The sequence below is a fragment of the Notamacropus eugenii genome, chromosome 6 (genome assembly GCF_028372415.1).
Source record: "Notamacropus eugenii isolate mMacEug1 chromosome 6, mMacEug1.pri_v2, whole genome shotgun sequence".
Taxonomy (NCBI): domain Eukaryota; kingdom Metazoa; phylum Chordata; class Mammalia; order Diprotodontia; family Macropodidae; genus Notamacropus; species Notamacropus eugenii.
In genome coordinates, this window is record NC_092877.1 from 280,974,671 (window position 1) to 280,989,655 (window position 14,985).

General features: G+C 39.5%; 1 long non-coding RNA gene across 1 annotated transcript in view; it reads left to right on the forward strand.

Moving 5' to 3' along the window:
• The first annotated feature begins 680 nt into the window (after positions 1 to 680).
• The window catches only part of LOC140509500 (uncharacterized), a 66,980-nt gene continuing 52,675 nt past the window's right edge, over positions 681 to 14,985 (forward strand). Inside the window, exon 1 of the long non-coding RNA XR_011968787.1 lies at positions 681 to 1,033. This is a non-coding gene — a long non-coding RNA (uncharacterized lncRNA). The remainder of the gene's footprint in view (positions 1,034 to 14,985) is intronic.

Here is a 14,985-nt window from a genome sequence, read left to right on the forward strand (position 1 = left end):
AAATCAGGATTGACTTTGGAGCACCATAATTCTGCCTTAAACAGCAAGGATATTAGCTCTGGCATTTAACTAGCCTCCCTTGACATGCCTTTAAAATATAAAAGACAAAGTGTTAGGGATATTGTGTGTGTGATAGGGAAATGGGTGGGGATGGAAGCAGTCTGGGAACCTAATTCAAGGAAATAGGCTTTGTACTAAAAATGAATAATTTATATTCTTAAACAAATATGTTCATTTTGTTTATTTGCCTTAGTAATTTAGGTCCTGAATCCTAATTTATCATCCATATTACTGAGCCCTAATTCCCACCCCATCCCCACCCCAAACTATAAAAAACGAAACACAAAAAACACAAAAGACCTGGCTCAAGACAAGATAGCTAGGGAATTGTTCAGGTGTGAGTTGGACTAGATACCATTGGAATTCTCTTCCAGGTATGTGAATTTAGAATTTAGACTAGAAACAAGTCATCTAATCCAATCTCTCTATTTTCCAAATGAGGAAACTGAGGTCTAGGTTGGTTAATTAACTTGCCTAAAGAAATTGTAAGAACTGGCTCAGAATATAAACTTGGGAACTCTGACTCCAAATCCAATATTTTATCAAATTGAAAAGGAGAGGAGAGGAAAGGAGAAGAGAGGACAAAGTAAAAGGGGAAGGGGAAAGGGGAAGGAGAAAAAAGGAAAGAGTAGTGTGATATAAGCTGAAGTAGAAACAAGACTCTACCAGATCCTGATATATGATTCTTGGCCATTTCTGGTAACACATGACTCAATTCCAGAAAGACTTTGTGTGTTGGTATGATGCAACAACTGTTGCCTGTCCCATTGTCTTCCCCCTGCCCTTTGAAAGCCATAAAAGCCCAGGATGCTGCCCACTCATTCTCTTCCCTCCTATCTTTGGAACATGTGCCAAGCAACTTTTCCTCTCTGGGATTATTGTAAGAGGTTAGACAAGAGGTATACAGCCCTTTCTCTCCAACATTGCAACATCCATCAGTGTGAACACCATAGCTAAAGTAAAGTTCTTTGAGGTAAGTTGAGCCTGTACCTTGCTCCTTTGGCTCCCTTTTCTGCTTTATATGACATTCCTGACTATAAATGATACTGAAATGGATATTTCCTGCCTCAGAGGTTTTTCTTGAGTTGGAAGGGCTCGTCTGTCAGTCAGAGCAGACTGAAAGCTGCATGAATTACCTTATCAGACAGGATGACCACCACTGGAAGGAATAACATGACCTCATGCTGGGCTGGCTAAAAATCCATGGACTTGGAGGGAACTGTTTGGTCAGTCCAGAGTTGGAGTTAAATGAGAAATACCAGTTCAGCAGTCTGTCAAATTGCTTCATGTAGCAATGCTTTTTCTCAATCTGCTTTAGAGTCTTATGTGTTTAGTATTTCTTTCTCTGTTTGGCTGACATAAATACTTTTCCCATACCTGATTATACATCAAATATCTTTCTACTCTTTTTTTGGGAAGACGAAAGACATAAGCAGAATCTAAGCTTTAAGGACTTTCTCCCTGGGGTTGTAAGATGGCAGTGCTTGGAGCCAGAAAGGTAAGAGAAAGAGCCTGATCCCTTTGTGTAATGGCCAAGCTTTCCCAGGACTCAAAACTGGTCTATGAATGCAGAGTTGAGAAGAACCCTTCAGTGGTTAGGAAAATGGGCAGTATCTCAGCTCCACTGGACCACTTACAAACTGGAAAGTCTTCAAATGAAGATGCAGAGATGGATGAGCTAAATTCAGTGAGGCTTTGCAGGGCACTATTTTTTTGCAGGAGAAGGTAGCCACATGAGCAGCTGCTGTTTTCAGTGGCATAGAAATGCACTGGTGGGAGAAGCACCTTTATTAATGAAGGCATAGAACTTTTGAAAATCTATGTAAATATCTTTAGAAAATCTGTGTAAATGTATATCATTTATGTTATGGATTTGTTCTGTTAATTTGTACACTCAGTCCTTAGGAAACATTATTCACAAAAGTTACACAAGATAAATTTTTAGAGGTTTGGATTTAGTATCAATATCCTCAGTTCCCATGTCTTAGGCGCTGTTCTGACTGTATTTCAACAAAAGATGGCAAACTTAGGATACAAATTCATTACTGCTTGCTAATTATTTCAAGAAGAATTTCTCCTTTATTAACAATAAGAAAAAATGAGGTATAAGAGGGTTATATGCCTCAAGTTAACCCAAGTTACAATCACTGTGTGGCTGGAAAACAGAACACTAAGGTACTTTCTCCCAATCAAACTACTTACTCCTAAGCTTCTCCATGCTGGGTATAGTGGCCCTACTATAAGGAGACTACCAGAAAGGCTTTAAGTGCTGATACCTTTGTTTTAAATACAATTCAGATGACTATAGGTGATAGCCTACAGAGAACATAGAATCAATACTGAGCTGTAAGCAGTCACACCAGAGTTAGAGTAATGTGTGAACAAGAGGCTCAGGTGTGAGGTGAATCTTTCAGGAAAAATAACTTAGGTCCTCAGAGTGCATGAAAATGCGGACAGGTGGGATGACTTTTAAAATCTGTATCCCACATACATTTTTGTTTTTAAAGTTCAATGAGATATTATGGATCAGTTCTGTGGTGTCACTGCTGACAATGAATGATCGAATCAGAAATAATACTCTCATTAAAATGAAAATCATGGGCATTTAACAAATAAAGTGTTGCTGCATTCATTTAGCTAGCAGATGTTTAATACTTCTACTTTTCAAGAGAAAAGACCACAAATGAGCTAGTATGTGTAGGAAATGAATCCTAAATCCTAAAACCCTTACTAATTACTGGCCCTCCTCCACAAAGTCCCATCCTAATATTTCACTGTGGCATGGGAATGACTGATCCTGTATTCTCACAAGGTATGCCAATGGATCATAAGTTCCGATAGGCTCTACCATGCTGGAAAGGCATTGAGTACGACCCTATCCATGACCAAAGGGGCAACTAGGTGGTGCAGTGGATAGAGCACCAGTGTAGGAGTCAGGAGGACCTGAGTTCAAATCTCACTTCACACACTTGACACTCACTTGGGCAAGTCACTTAACCTCAATTGCCTCATCCTGGGTCATCTCCAGTCAGCCTGATGAATATCTAGTCACTGGATTCAGATGGCTCTGGAGAAGAAGTGAGGCTGGTGACCTGCACAGCCCTCCCTCACTCAAAGCAAAGTCAAGTGCAAGTCATGTCATCATTTCTCTGATGGCATGGTCTTCCTTGGCAATGAAAGATGAGCACACACTCTGGTTATCCGTAGACCAAAATCTAAGCTAACTAAGCTAACAGTAGTGAGGTTCTCTGGATGCTTTTTTTGGAGGACAACATTGTGCTAATTGCATCAACTCCCAGAACACTGCAGAGCTGCACAGAGATCTGTAATCACTCAGTGGAGTTTGGTCTGTCCACTCACACAGAAAGACCAAGTAGATAGAAAATATCTTGCTCACCTTTCAGCATCCATTTGGCTGGACACATGTAGGATTTGTCTGACTATATGTATGGAACAGATAGTATAGATGAATAACAAATTGGGCACCCGGTGAAGCAGCAGGAGCAGGGCAGGATGGATTGTTGTCAGGAATTATAAAGCTCTTTTACTGACCCTAAGCTTCCCATGAAAACAAAGATCCATTATTTCTTTTTTTTTTTTTTTTAACTTTTAACATTTATTTTCACAAAATTTTGGGTTACAAATTTTCTCCCCTTTTATCCCCTCCCCCCCAAACCCAAGCATTCTAATTGCCCCTGTGACCAATCTGCTCTCTCTTCTATCCTCCCTCTCTGCCCTTGTCTCCGTCTTCTCTTTTGTCCTGTAGGGCCAGATAGCTTTCTTTACCCCTTAACCTGTATTTCTTATTTCCTAGTGGTAAGAACATTACAGTTGATCCTAACACTTTGAGTTCCAACTTCTTTAGCTCCCTCCCTCTCCACCCCTTCCCTTTGGAAGGCAAGCAATTCAATATAGGCCAAATCTGTGTAGTTTTGCAAATGATTTCCATACTAGTTATGTTGTATAGGACTAGCTATATTTCCCTCCATCCTATCCTGTCCCCCATTACTTCTATTCTCTTATGATACTTACCCTCCCCATGAGTGTCGACCTCGGATTGCATTCTCCTCCCCATGCCCTCCCCTCCATCCTCCTCCCCACCGTGCTTGTGCCCTTGTCCCCCTGCCCGTGTATTGTGAGATAAGTTTTCCTATCAAAATGAGTGTGCATTTTATTCTTTCCTTTAGTGGAATGTGATGAGAGTAGACCTCATGTTTTTCTCTTGCCTCCCCTCTTTATCCCTCCACTAATAAGTCTTTTGCTTGCCTCTTTTATGAGAGATAATTTGCCCCATTCAATTTCTCCCTTTCTCCTCCCAATATTTCTCTCTCACTGCTTGATTTCATTTTTTTTTAAGATATGATCCCATCCTCTTCAATTCACTCTCTGCACTCTGTCTCTATGTATGTGTGCGTGTGTGCATGTGTGTGTGTGTAATCCCACCCAGTACCCAGATACTGAAATGTTTCAAGAGTTACAAATATTGTCTTTCCATGTAGGAATGTAAACAGTTCAACTTTAGTAAGTCCCTTATGACTTCTCTTTGCTGTTCACCTTTTCATGGTTCTCTTCATTCTTGTGTTTGAAAGTCAAATTTTCTTTTCAGCTCTGGTCTTTTCATCAAGAAAATTTGAAAATCCTCTATTTCATTGAAAGACCATTTTTTCTCCTGAAGTATTATACTCAGTTTTGCTGGGTAGGTGATTCTTGGTTTTAGACCTAGTTCCTTTGACTTCTGGAATATCCTATTCCATTCCCTTCGATTCCTTAACGTAGAGGGTGCTAGATCTTGTGTTATCCTGATTGTATTTCCACAATACTTGATTTGTTTCTTTCTAGCTGCTTGCAATATTTTCTCTTTCACCTGGGAATTCTGGAATTTGGCCACAATGTTCCTAGGAGTTTCTCTTTTTGGATCTCTTTCATGCAGTGTTCTGTGGATTCCTTGAATATTTATTTTGCCCTCTGGTTCTAGAATCTCAGGGCAGTTTTCCTTGATAATTTCATGGAAGATGATGTGTAGGCTCTTCTTTTGATCATGGTTTTCAGGTAGTCCCAGAATTTTTACATTGTCTCTCCTGAATCTATTTTCCAGGTCAGTTGTTTTTCCAATAAGATATTTCACATTATCTTCCATTTTTCCAATCTTCTCGCTATGTTCTGTGATATCTGTCTTTCTCATAAACTCCTTAGCGTCCATCTGTGCCATTCTAGTTTTGAAAGAACTATTTTCTTCAGTGAGCTTTTGAATCTCCTTTTCCATTTGTCTAATTCTGCTTTTGAAAGCATTCTTCTCCTCATTGGCTTTTTGAACCTCTTTTGCCAATTGAGTTAGGCTAGTTTTCAAGGTGTTAATTTCTTCAACATTTTTTTGATTCTCCTTTAGCAGGGAGCTGATCTGCTTTTCATGCTTCTCTTTCATCCCTCTCATTTCTCTTCCCAGTTTTTCCTTCACCTCTCTAACTTGATTTTCAAAATTCTTTTTGAGCTCTTCCATGGCCTGAGCCCATTGGGTGGGCTGGGACACAGAATCCTTGATTTCTGTGTCTTTGCCTGATGGTAAGCATTGTTCTTCCTCCTCAGAAAGGAAGGGAGGAGGTGTCTTTTCTCCGAGAAAGTACCCTTCAATAGTTTTATTTCTTTTCCCTTTTCTGGGCATTCTCCCCAGCCAGTGGCTTGACCTCTGAATATTCTCCGCAAACCCACCTCACCTCCTGGTCCTCCCAGCCAGCGTTTGGGGACTGGGATTCAAATGCTGCTTCCCGCCTCAGGGCTTTTGGCGGGGGCAGGGCTGCTATTCAGTGTGAGAATTAAGTTCAGATGGTCAGGTCGGGGCAGGGCCGCCTCTCAGGCTCAGTTCCCTCAGGGGGTTTATGTACAGACCTTCCACAATGGATCCAGGCTCCCACCCGCTTGGGGAGCCCCTGTCTGCAGCTGCCTCTCAGCTTCTATCTCCTGGGGGGGCCCGAGCCATGGGGGCACCCCACTTCCCTCTCGACCCGCCAAAGAGACTCCCCCATCGACCCCCATCACCTGTGGGTGGAGGGGCCCGGGCCGCCGCTGGAGATCCCGTCCCTGAAGCCTGCTCGGATCTGTACCTCTCGGAGCCACGGCCGCCGCAGGTCTGGGCTGGGCTCCGCGTCTGCAGCGCGACGGACCTTCTGCGAGAGGTTCGCAGGTCCCTCTGTGGGTGGAGGGACCCGCGCGGCAGCTGGAGACCCCATCCCCATAGCCCGCTCGGATCTTTTTCTCACGGTGTCACGGCCACTGCAGGGCTGCCCTCTGCTCCCAGTCCCGGCGCCCAGTCCGCAGCGTGAAGGACCCCCCGCGAGAGGTTTGCAGGTCTCTCCGGAACAGAAATCTCTCTCGCTCCAATATTCCATGGCCTCTGGGTGCAGAATTCACCGTGAGTTGGTCCCCTCTAGCCGTTCTGTGGGTTGTGGGTTCGGAGCTATGTGTATGTGCATCTTTCTACTCCGCCATCTTGGCTCCGCCCCTCAAGATCCATTATTTCAGTCCTAATGTTTTACTGCTATTGCTATATGGCAGCAAGACAGTGAATACAGATGCTTCTGAAGAGCTAAAATGGAACATCACCCAGAGGGGCAATGGAAAGGTGTGAATAGACTGCAACACAATCAGCAAGGAATGCCAAGGAATAAAAGTCATTATCGAGGAATTTTATGCTAGGAAGAGAAAATAATGATGTTATGGAAATGCTTGTTTTATCCCATAAATAAAAAATAAAATTAAAAAAATGAGAATTAGGTATATCAGCTAGAAAGCAGTGTCCCCATGATAGACTTGCAATGTCAAGAGAAAGTGAGGAAGTATTATAGCACATTAGGTGCCTCCCTGAAAGGGTGAACATTGGGTAGGGCATGAGCAGGAGTCCCACAGGACTCTTGAAAACAGTCCATGAATGGATTTTCATCTGCCCTATTGGAGGGAACTCCCAAATTGATAAAATCTTTTACCCACTTGAAAATCAAGCAATTATTGGCCCATTTTAAATGCTATCCACAAGAGCTAGAGAATTAATAAATCAGGTTATTACTGCAGAGTGCTGTGATTCACTAATGAAGCTTATTACAGTTAGAACCATGTCTAATCAACAAGTCATTTCAAAAGTTGCAAAAAATACACTTCCAAGGATGAGACTCATTTTTGATATTGTCGTTGTTCTCATCTTCTTTAGACCTGTGCAGATTACCTTGATTGCCTATTTCCTCCAGTGCCCTTTCCTCTTTCCAGACTTTTTCCAAATGTTTCTTTCATCTTCTCATCTCCTTCTATCTCTGTCATCTTCCTGTAGCTTTGAGTAACTTCAAAAAATATATTTCTGAAATTGTCCAGGCTTCTCCAGGCTACTGGTGGTTCCTTTACTGTTGGTCTTCTCTACCAGTAGCAACTTTCCGTGGCACTTTATGAAATGCCTTCATCCTTCTTCTGCCACACCCTGCTTGACTTAGAAGCCACTAGCCCTTCCAAACTCCCAAAGAGCCTATGGAGCATCATTGTGATTAAAAGTGACAAGTCAGGGTAGCCTTCAAATTCATGTTATTACCTATATAAAGCTACAGATTAGTTTAGAGTGTATCCTGCTATGCCAAGCAATCCCAAAAGGAATATTCTTTTGTAAATCAATTTTAAATTAAAAGAAAACATATAATTAAGGCCAATAGGTTAATTAGTTTCATGAAGAACATTAGCAAGGAATTAAGCCATTTACTGTTCCTGGAAATTAGAAGGCTAATTTATATAGTTATAAAGGTAAACAGCTCAATTGGTAAAGAGACTGTATGTTTGATTAAAGAAAAAAAAAACTTTCTCAGACCACAAGCAAATGATTAAAATATACCCTCACAAGTTATGTAATGCTTCCCTCATGACATAAAGTAAGGAAAAAAATATTCAAGTTCATACATTACATTTTATTTTCAAACACTCAGCATTTTTTTAAACAAAAGAAGTAGATGCAGCCTGAAATGTGAAAATGCCAAAACCTCAATTAGTCCATACACTCCCCATTCCTTTAATTCAGTAACACCTTATAATTAGCATCTATCATCTGACGTACTAAATGTAACATCAGTGACTCCAATCAATTTCAAACAGGTTAAGTTTTTCATTGCACATGCTCATTGTGCATCACACCCACTGAATTCACACACAGGCACACACACACACACACACACACACACACACACACACATACCCCACCATCACCACCACCACACTCCCACTCATTGCCACCACCAATGGAAGGCAGGCATACAGTAACCAAAGTCGAAATCTTGCCCAGAGATTTGAATCATTGGAATTAAATATTCGTTACCATTATTCTAACACATTTCACTGTGTATAAAAGGAATATAGTAATTCTGTCTACATCCTGTCCTTACGCTAATAGTCCCATCTCACACTAAAAAGAGACTCATTCTTAAATTAAGCATTAGATGTGATCTTAGGTTTAGCAATTTAAAGGCTGTTAATGTAAAATTAGCGTATTTACAGCACCTGAAATTAGCACACCATCTCATTACTGCACTACTTTCCTTGCTACAGCCGATAAAACATGAACCTAGTATGTGATTTGACAATTTGATTTCAAAGGGAAGTTCTATTCCTGTCTGTTTCACACCCGCAAGTGAATCAGACATGCCATCCCTGGTGTACTTAGACTCTCATTTGTAGTTAGTTATGCATTTGGACTTGATCACTTTGCCAGAGTAAGTGTAAGAAGCAGTTGAATAATTTGTTGAGTGGTTTCTAGAAATGCTTGCCAGCAAAAAAGACTTAAAGATTAAAGGGTTACCAGAAAATTCAATACAATTATAAAACATAGCTTTGAAGAAAAGAAGGGTAGTAGTATAATAAAAAGAATGTTGACATACTCAGCCATTCTGGGTTCAAATCACATTCTAATGATTATGAGCCACCTGTTCACAGGACTCAACCTAATCTTCAGTTTCCTCATCTGTAAAATGGTGCCAACCATATTTGTGTTATTTATTTCATGGGCTTTGCAAACCATAAAGCATTATATATATATTGGAATAAACTAATAAAATTGACTAGAGTTTTAAAAAATGAGGGACATTGAAGCTTAAGTTCCTAATATCAGAAGAAAAGTATAAGAAGCTTAAAAAAAAAGTAAAGAATAATCTCACAAAGGGAAAAATGACTTAATAGATACCAATAGAGTTCAATCATTCATTCTGGTCATGAGAGACCATTAGCTAAGACTAATAAAGGAGGGAAAAGGGTAAAAGTCAACTTAGGAAATAAATGTTTGCATTTTCTCTTTCTTGACAGTGTTATGTTTCTGAGGATTAATTCCAAATCTATTTACTTATATATGATCAAACTTACTGAAACATCCACAAGAAAGGTCAAATGCAAAAAAAGTTTTAAGCATCATTATTATTAAAATAATATTGTTTAAAAAAGAACTATTATTACTGTTTTAGGAATCTCTATAACATTTCAAAGCAAAATTAATGAGTAATCCTCTGTTCTTAAGATTTGACATTAGCCAATGTCAAGGTTAATAATATTAATAATTACAATAATAATTACAATAATATCCTGCTAGGATAACTAATAGATAACATTTTTTAAAATTTATGTATTTGTTTTTAACATTCATTTCCCCAAGATTTTGAGTTTCAACTTTTCTCCCCATCTCTCCCCTCCACCCACCCCAAGACATCATGTATTCTGATTACCCCCACCTCCAATCTGCACTCCCTTCTATCACACACCTCCCTCATCTTCTCTCTTTTCTTCTAGGGCAAGATAGATTGCTATACCCCATTAGTATTTCTTATTTCTCAGTTGCATGCAAAAACAATTCTCAACATTTGTTCCTAAAACTTTGAGTTCCAACTTCTCTCCCTTCTTCCCTCCCTCCCTATCCCCACTGAGAAGGCAAGAAATTCAATACAGGCTATACATATGTAGTCATGCAAAAACTCCCATAATAGTTATATTGTGAAAGATTAGCTATATTTCAATCCATCCTGTCCTGCCTCCTATCTATTCTATTCTGTCTTTTGACCTTGTCCCTCCCTAAAAGTGTTTACTTCCAATTACTCCTTCTGCACATTTGCCCTCCCTTCTATCATCCCTCCACACCCCACTTATCCCACTCTCCCCTAATTTTCTGAGGTGCAACATAGACTTTCATACCAAATTGAGTGTGCATATTATTCCTTCCTTAAGCCAAATGTGATGAAAGTAATTTTCACTTTTTTTGCTCTCACCTCTCTGCTTTTTCCCTCCATTGAAAAGGCTTTTTCTTGCCTCTTTTATGAGAGATAATTTGCCCCATTCTATTTCTCCCTTTCTCCTCCCAATATATTCCTCTCTTACCCCTTAATTTTATTTTTTTAGATATGATCTCTTCCTACTCAACTCACCCTCTGTCCTCTGTCTACATATATGTATATAATTCCTCTAACTACCCAAATACTGAGAAAAGTTTCAGGAGTTACAAATATTGTCTTTCCATGGAGGAATGTAAACAGTTCAACTTTAGTAAGTCCCTTATGATTTCTCTTTTCTGTTTACCTTTTCATGCTTCTCTTGGTTCTTGTGTGGGAGAGTCACATTTTCTATTCAGTTCTAGTCTTTTCATCAAGAATGCTTGAAAGTCCTCTATTTCATTGAATGACCATATTTTCCCCTGAAGTATTATGCTCATTTTTGCTGGGTAGGTGATTCTTGGTTTTAATCCTAGTTCCTTTGACTTCTGAAATATCATATTCCAAACCTTTGAACCCCTTAATGTAGAAGCTGCTAGATCTTGTGTTATCCTGCTTGTATTTCCACAATACTCAAATTGTTTCTTTTTGGCTGCTTGCAATATTTTCTCTTTGACCTGAGAACTCTGAAATTTGCCTACAATATTCCTAGGAGTTTCTTTTTGGATCTCTTTCAGGAGGTGATCAGTAGACTCTTTCAATATTTATTTTACCCTCGGGTTCTGGAATATCAGGGCAGTTTTCCTTATTTCATGAAAGATGATATCTAGGCTCTTTTTTGATCATGGATTTCAGGCAGTCCCATGATTTTTAAATTGTCTCTCTTGGATCTATTTTCCAGGCCAGTTGTTTTTCCAATGAGATATTTCACATTGGCTTTTATTTTTTTCATTTTTTGGTTTTATTTTTTAATTTCTTGGTTTCTCATAAAGTCATTAGCCTCCAACTGCTCCATTCTAATTTTTAAAGAACAATTTTCTTCAGTGAGCTTTTGAACCTTCTTTTCCATGTGACTAATTCTGCTTTTTTAAAGCATTCTTCTCCTCATTGGTTTTTTGGACCTCTTTTGCCATTTGGGTTAGTCTATTTTTAAAGGTGCTATTTTCTTCAGCATTTTTTGGGTCTCTTTCAGCAAACTGTTGACTAACTTTTTATGATTTTCTTGCATTGCTGTCATTTCTCTTCCCAATTTTTTCTCCACCTCTCTTACTTAATTTTCAAAATCCATTTTGAGCTCTTCCATGGATTGAGACCATTACAAATTTATTTTGGAGGGTTTGGACACAGAAGCCTTGACTTTGATGTCTTCCTCTGATGGTATGCTTTGTTCTTTCTCATCTAAAAGGATGGAAGAAAATACCTGTTCACCAGGAAAATAATCTTCTATATTTTTTACCTTTTTTTGTATTTTCCCAGACAGTTACTTGACTTTAGAGTCCTTTGTCAAGCGGAGGGTTTACTTTAGGGACCTGTAAGTTCTCAGTTCCTCCAACGTGTCACAATCAAGGGAGAAGAGTTTGCTCTTCTCCTGGACTGAGCTCTGGTCTGGAAGCAACCACAGGCTTTTCTGCCCAGGATCTGTGAGTATAACTCCCTCTCCAGAGACTCCACTGCTCCACCACACTAGCACTCTTCCTCACTCCAAGGCCACCACTCAGGGTTGAGATTCAGATCAGCTGCTCAATTCCCCCAGGGTCTTTAGGCTGAGGGCTTTCTGCTCATGGACACTGCTGCCACAGCAACTGCCACTGCCCTGTGGTCAGGGCCAGATTGTGTTCCCTTCTCACCCAGGTGAAAGAGCTTTCTCATTGACCTTTGAAGCTATCTATGGCATTTGTGGGTTGAGGAATCTGGGAACCACAGCTGCTGTCCATGATTCTGTGCCCAGAAGCCTGCTCTAGTCCTGTCCCTACCACACTGTGTCAAGTGGCCAAGCTTGGACTGTGCTCTGGTCCAAGCCCCATGTAATAGACCTTTCCTGTTGGCTTTCCAGGCTGCCTTGGGCTGAAAAATCTCTTTCACTCTGTTGTTTTGTGGCTTCTGTTGCTCTAGAATTTGTTTAGAGTCATTTTTACAGGTATTTTATGGACTATGGGGATAGAGCTAGAACAGGTCCATCCTACTCCTCTGCTATATTGGCTCCACCCCCACCCCCCAACAGATCACTCTTTGCAATTTGGTGCAAATTACTTTTTAGAAAATCTTGAAGTTGAAAGGTCAGGTTGATATGAGGGAGAAGAGTCAGGTGGAGGAGAAAGCTATCTGCTCTTTCCCAAACTGCAGCCATAAATGTAAAAGATGGGCTAATCTGCTGCTATGTGCAATGGCTGGCTTCTCCAACGCTTCTCAGTCATGCGATGCAGGACTACAATTACAACTGTATTATGCTTAATCTAACTCAGTGCACTTCCAGTAGAATAATAGATCTGTGATCTCATCAATATGAGTACTTCCTCAAGCAATGGAGCTTGCAACACATCCTTATCTGCAAGATCTGAGAGACATTTCATGTTTTCCCATTAGTTCACCACCAGAGAAAACACACAAGAGTGAGGGACCTTCCTTGCCCCCTCTTTACATTGCAAGGACACACAAGCTGTCCAGTGGTTATCCTACTATCCTGATAAGCTCATCTTTTTCAGTCATATATTTTATTGGATGACTTCCTTTGGAGTAATTTTTCTGCATAAATACATTTTAGCAAAGTATTGAAGTCCACTTTCTCTAACTACAAACTTATCCAGTGCTTTTTGGCTAATCTTTAATTCTTCAAAAATTATAGAATTTAATGACTTGTAGTGGTATCATATCACCAGAAGAATACTGGCATTAAAAAGATGGACCTTTTTTTTTGAAGGGAAGCTTGAAGGCTTTAAAAGAAATTTGCAATTTTGCAAAGACAATTAAGCTTGCTCTTCTCCTCCTGTGCAATTCAATTTTGTGCCCAAGCCATTATCCATCTTCAGTGCTGAGATAGTTCAATGGATAGATAGGTGGATGGATAGATAGATAGATAGATAGATGAATAGATACATGGGAAAAATCAAAGGGGTAGAAAAATGCCTATAGTTTAGAAATGATAGGCAGAGAAACTTTTGTATGGATAGTTGATAAAGTTTATATACATATATATGTGTGTGTATTATGTATGTATATATATAAACACACATAAAAATAATATGTATATGTGTTCATATGTACATGTCCTTTTAAAAGAACTCCCTTTAGATTGAGAGATTCAATAGACACTCTTCTTTGTGAATGACAGCATGGTGATTACATCAAGCCCCACAACATTGCAGAGCTTTCAAAATGAGATTCAAAATCCCTCTAAAGGGTGTGATGTAATTACTTATCCAGGAAAAAAACAAGTACTATAAAGCATTCCTGTGTTCCAAACTATGAAAGTGTGATAGATAGCCCATTATGCATGTAAGGAGAGAACATATATAGGAATGAGGAAGAGAATAAGCAACAGACTCTCCATATAGAAGACAGAATCAAAACATTTATTCAGACACCAGAAAGCCAAATCCATCATAGTAACAAAAATCTATACACAATAACAATGCAGAGAACACCATCCCCAAGCCCTCCTCATGGCAGGGCCTTCCCACAAACAAACAAACACTCCCAGCCTACCTGTCTGCTTGCCTGCGTCCTTCCTAGCTCTGCCTAGACTCTCACCAAATTTCCTTTCAGCTGTGCTCCAGCTCAGCCTCTTCCTGTTCTATCCATTCATCAAACTCCTCCCATCACAGGTGCCATGTGATTCGGACTTCCATGTGACCCAGGGATATCACATGGGCTTATTAATTAACGGGAAAGATTTTCCCATTTAAATTACCATTACAGGCATGCACACATACACACACATACATATATGAATGTATACATACATACACACATATATACAGAGCCTATAGAGAATGTATTTATGGCTGTGTATGTATATATATATGTGTGTATACATGTACATCATTGCATATACCTATGATCCATATGTATTGGATTAATACTGTAGAATACTGTATATATTAATTATATAATGCACATATAACATAATACCATGGAATGTATGTGCATTATATATCTTATACAATATTTAATATACATAAATGTGTGTGTTTGCATGTGTGTCCAAAAACATATCTATATTATCTCTATCTCTCTGTATTTGTATCTGTGGCCCAAATGAATAGTACTAGAGTGTTGGTCCAGGACATGTAGATATAGTTAGATACAGAAAGAGATATATCTAGACAGACGTTGAGAGCGATGGTAAAGACAGAGATAAAGAAACAGATACAGAGAGAGATGATATAGATATGTACTAGACCAATATTACAGAAAATATATGCATAATAAGGAGAGACAGAGAAGAGGAGGGAGAGAAGGAGGGAGAAGGAGGGAGAGAACGGGTAAGGGAAGAGAGAGAAAGATAGAGAGACAGAGACAGAGAACAGATAGATGAGCTTTATAGACTGTCCATCCACCCAACCATCTAGCAGAGTCTGGACTACTGACATTTTTCATCCCACTTGATTTTTCCTGTGTGGATAATTAGACCGAACACTTTAGTCATTATGAATCTCGTTTAGAAAACTTTGCAATATTTTGGGACTTGATGTAATCACTCACAAAGAGGAGTCTCATT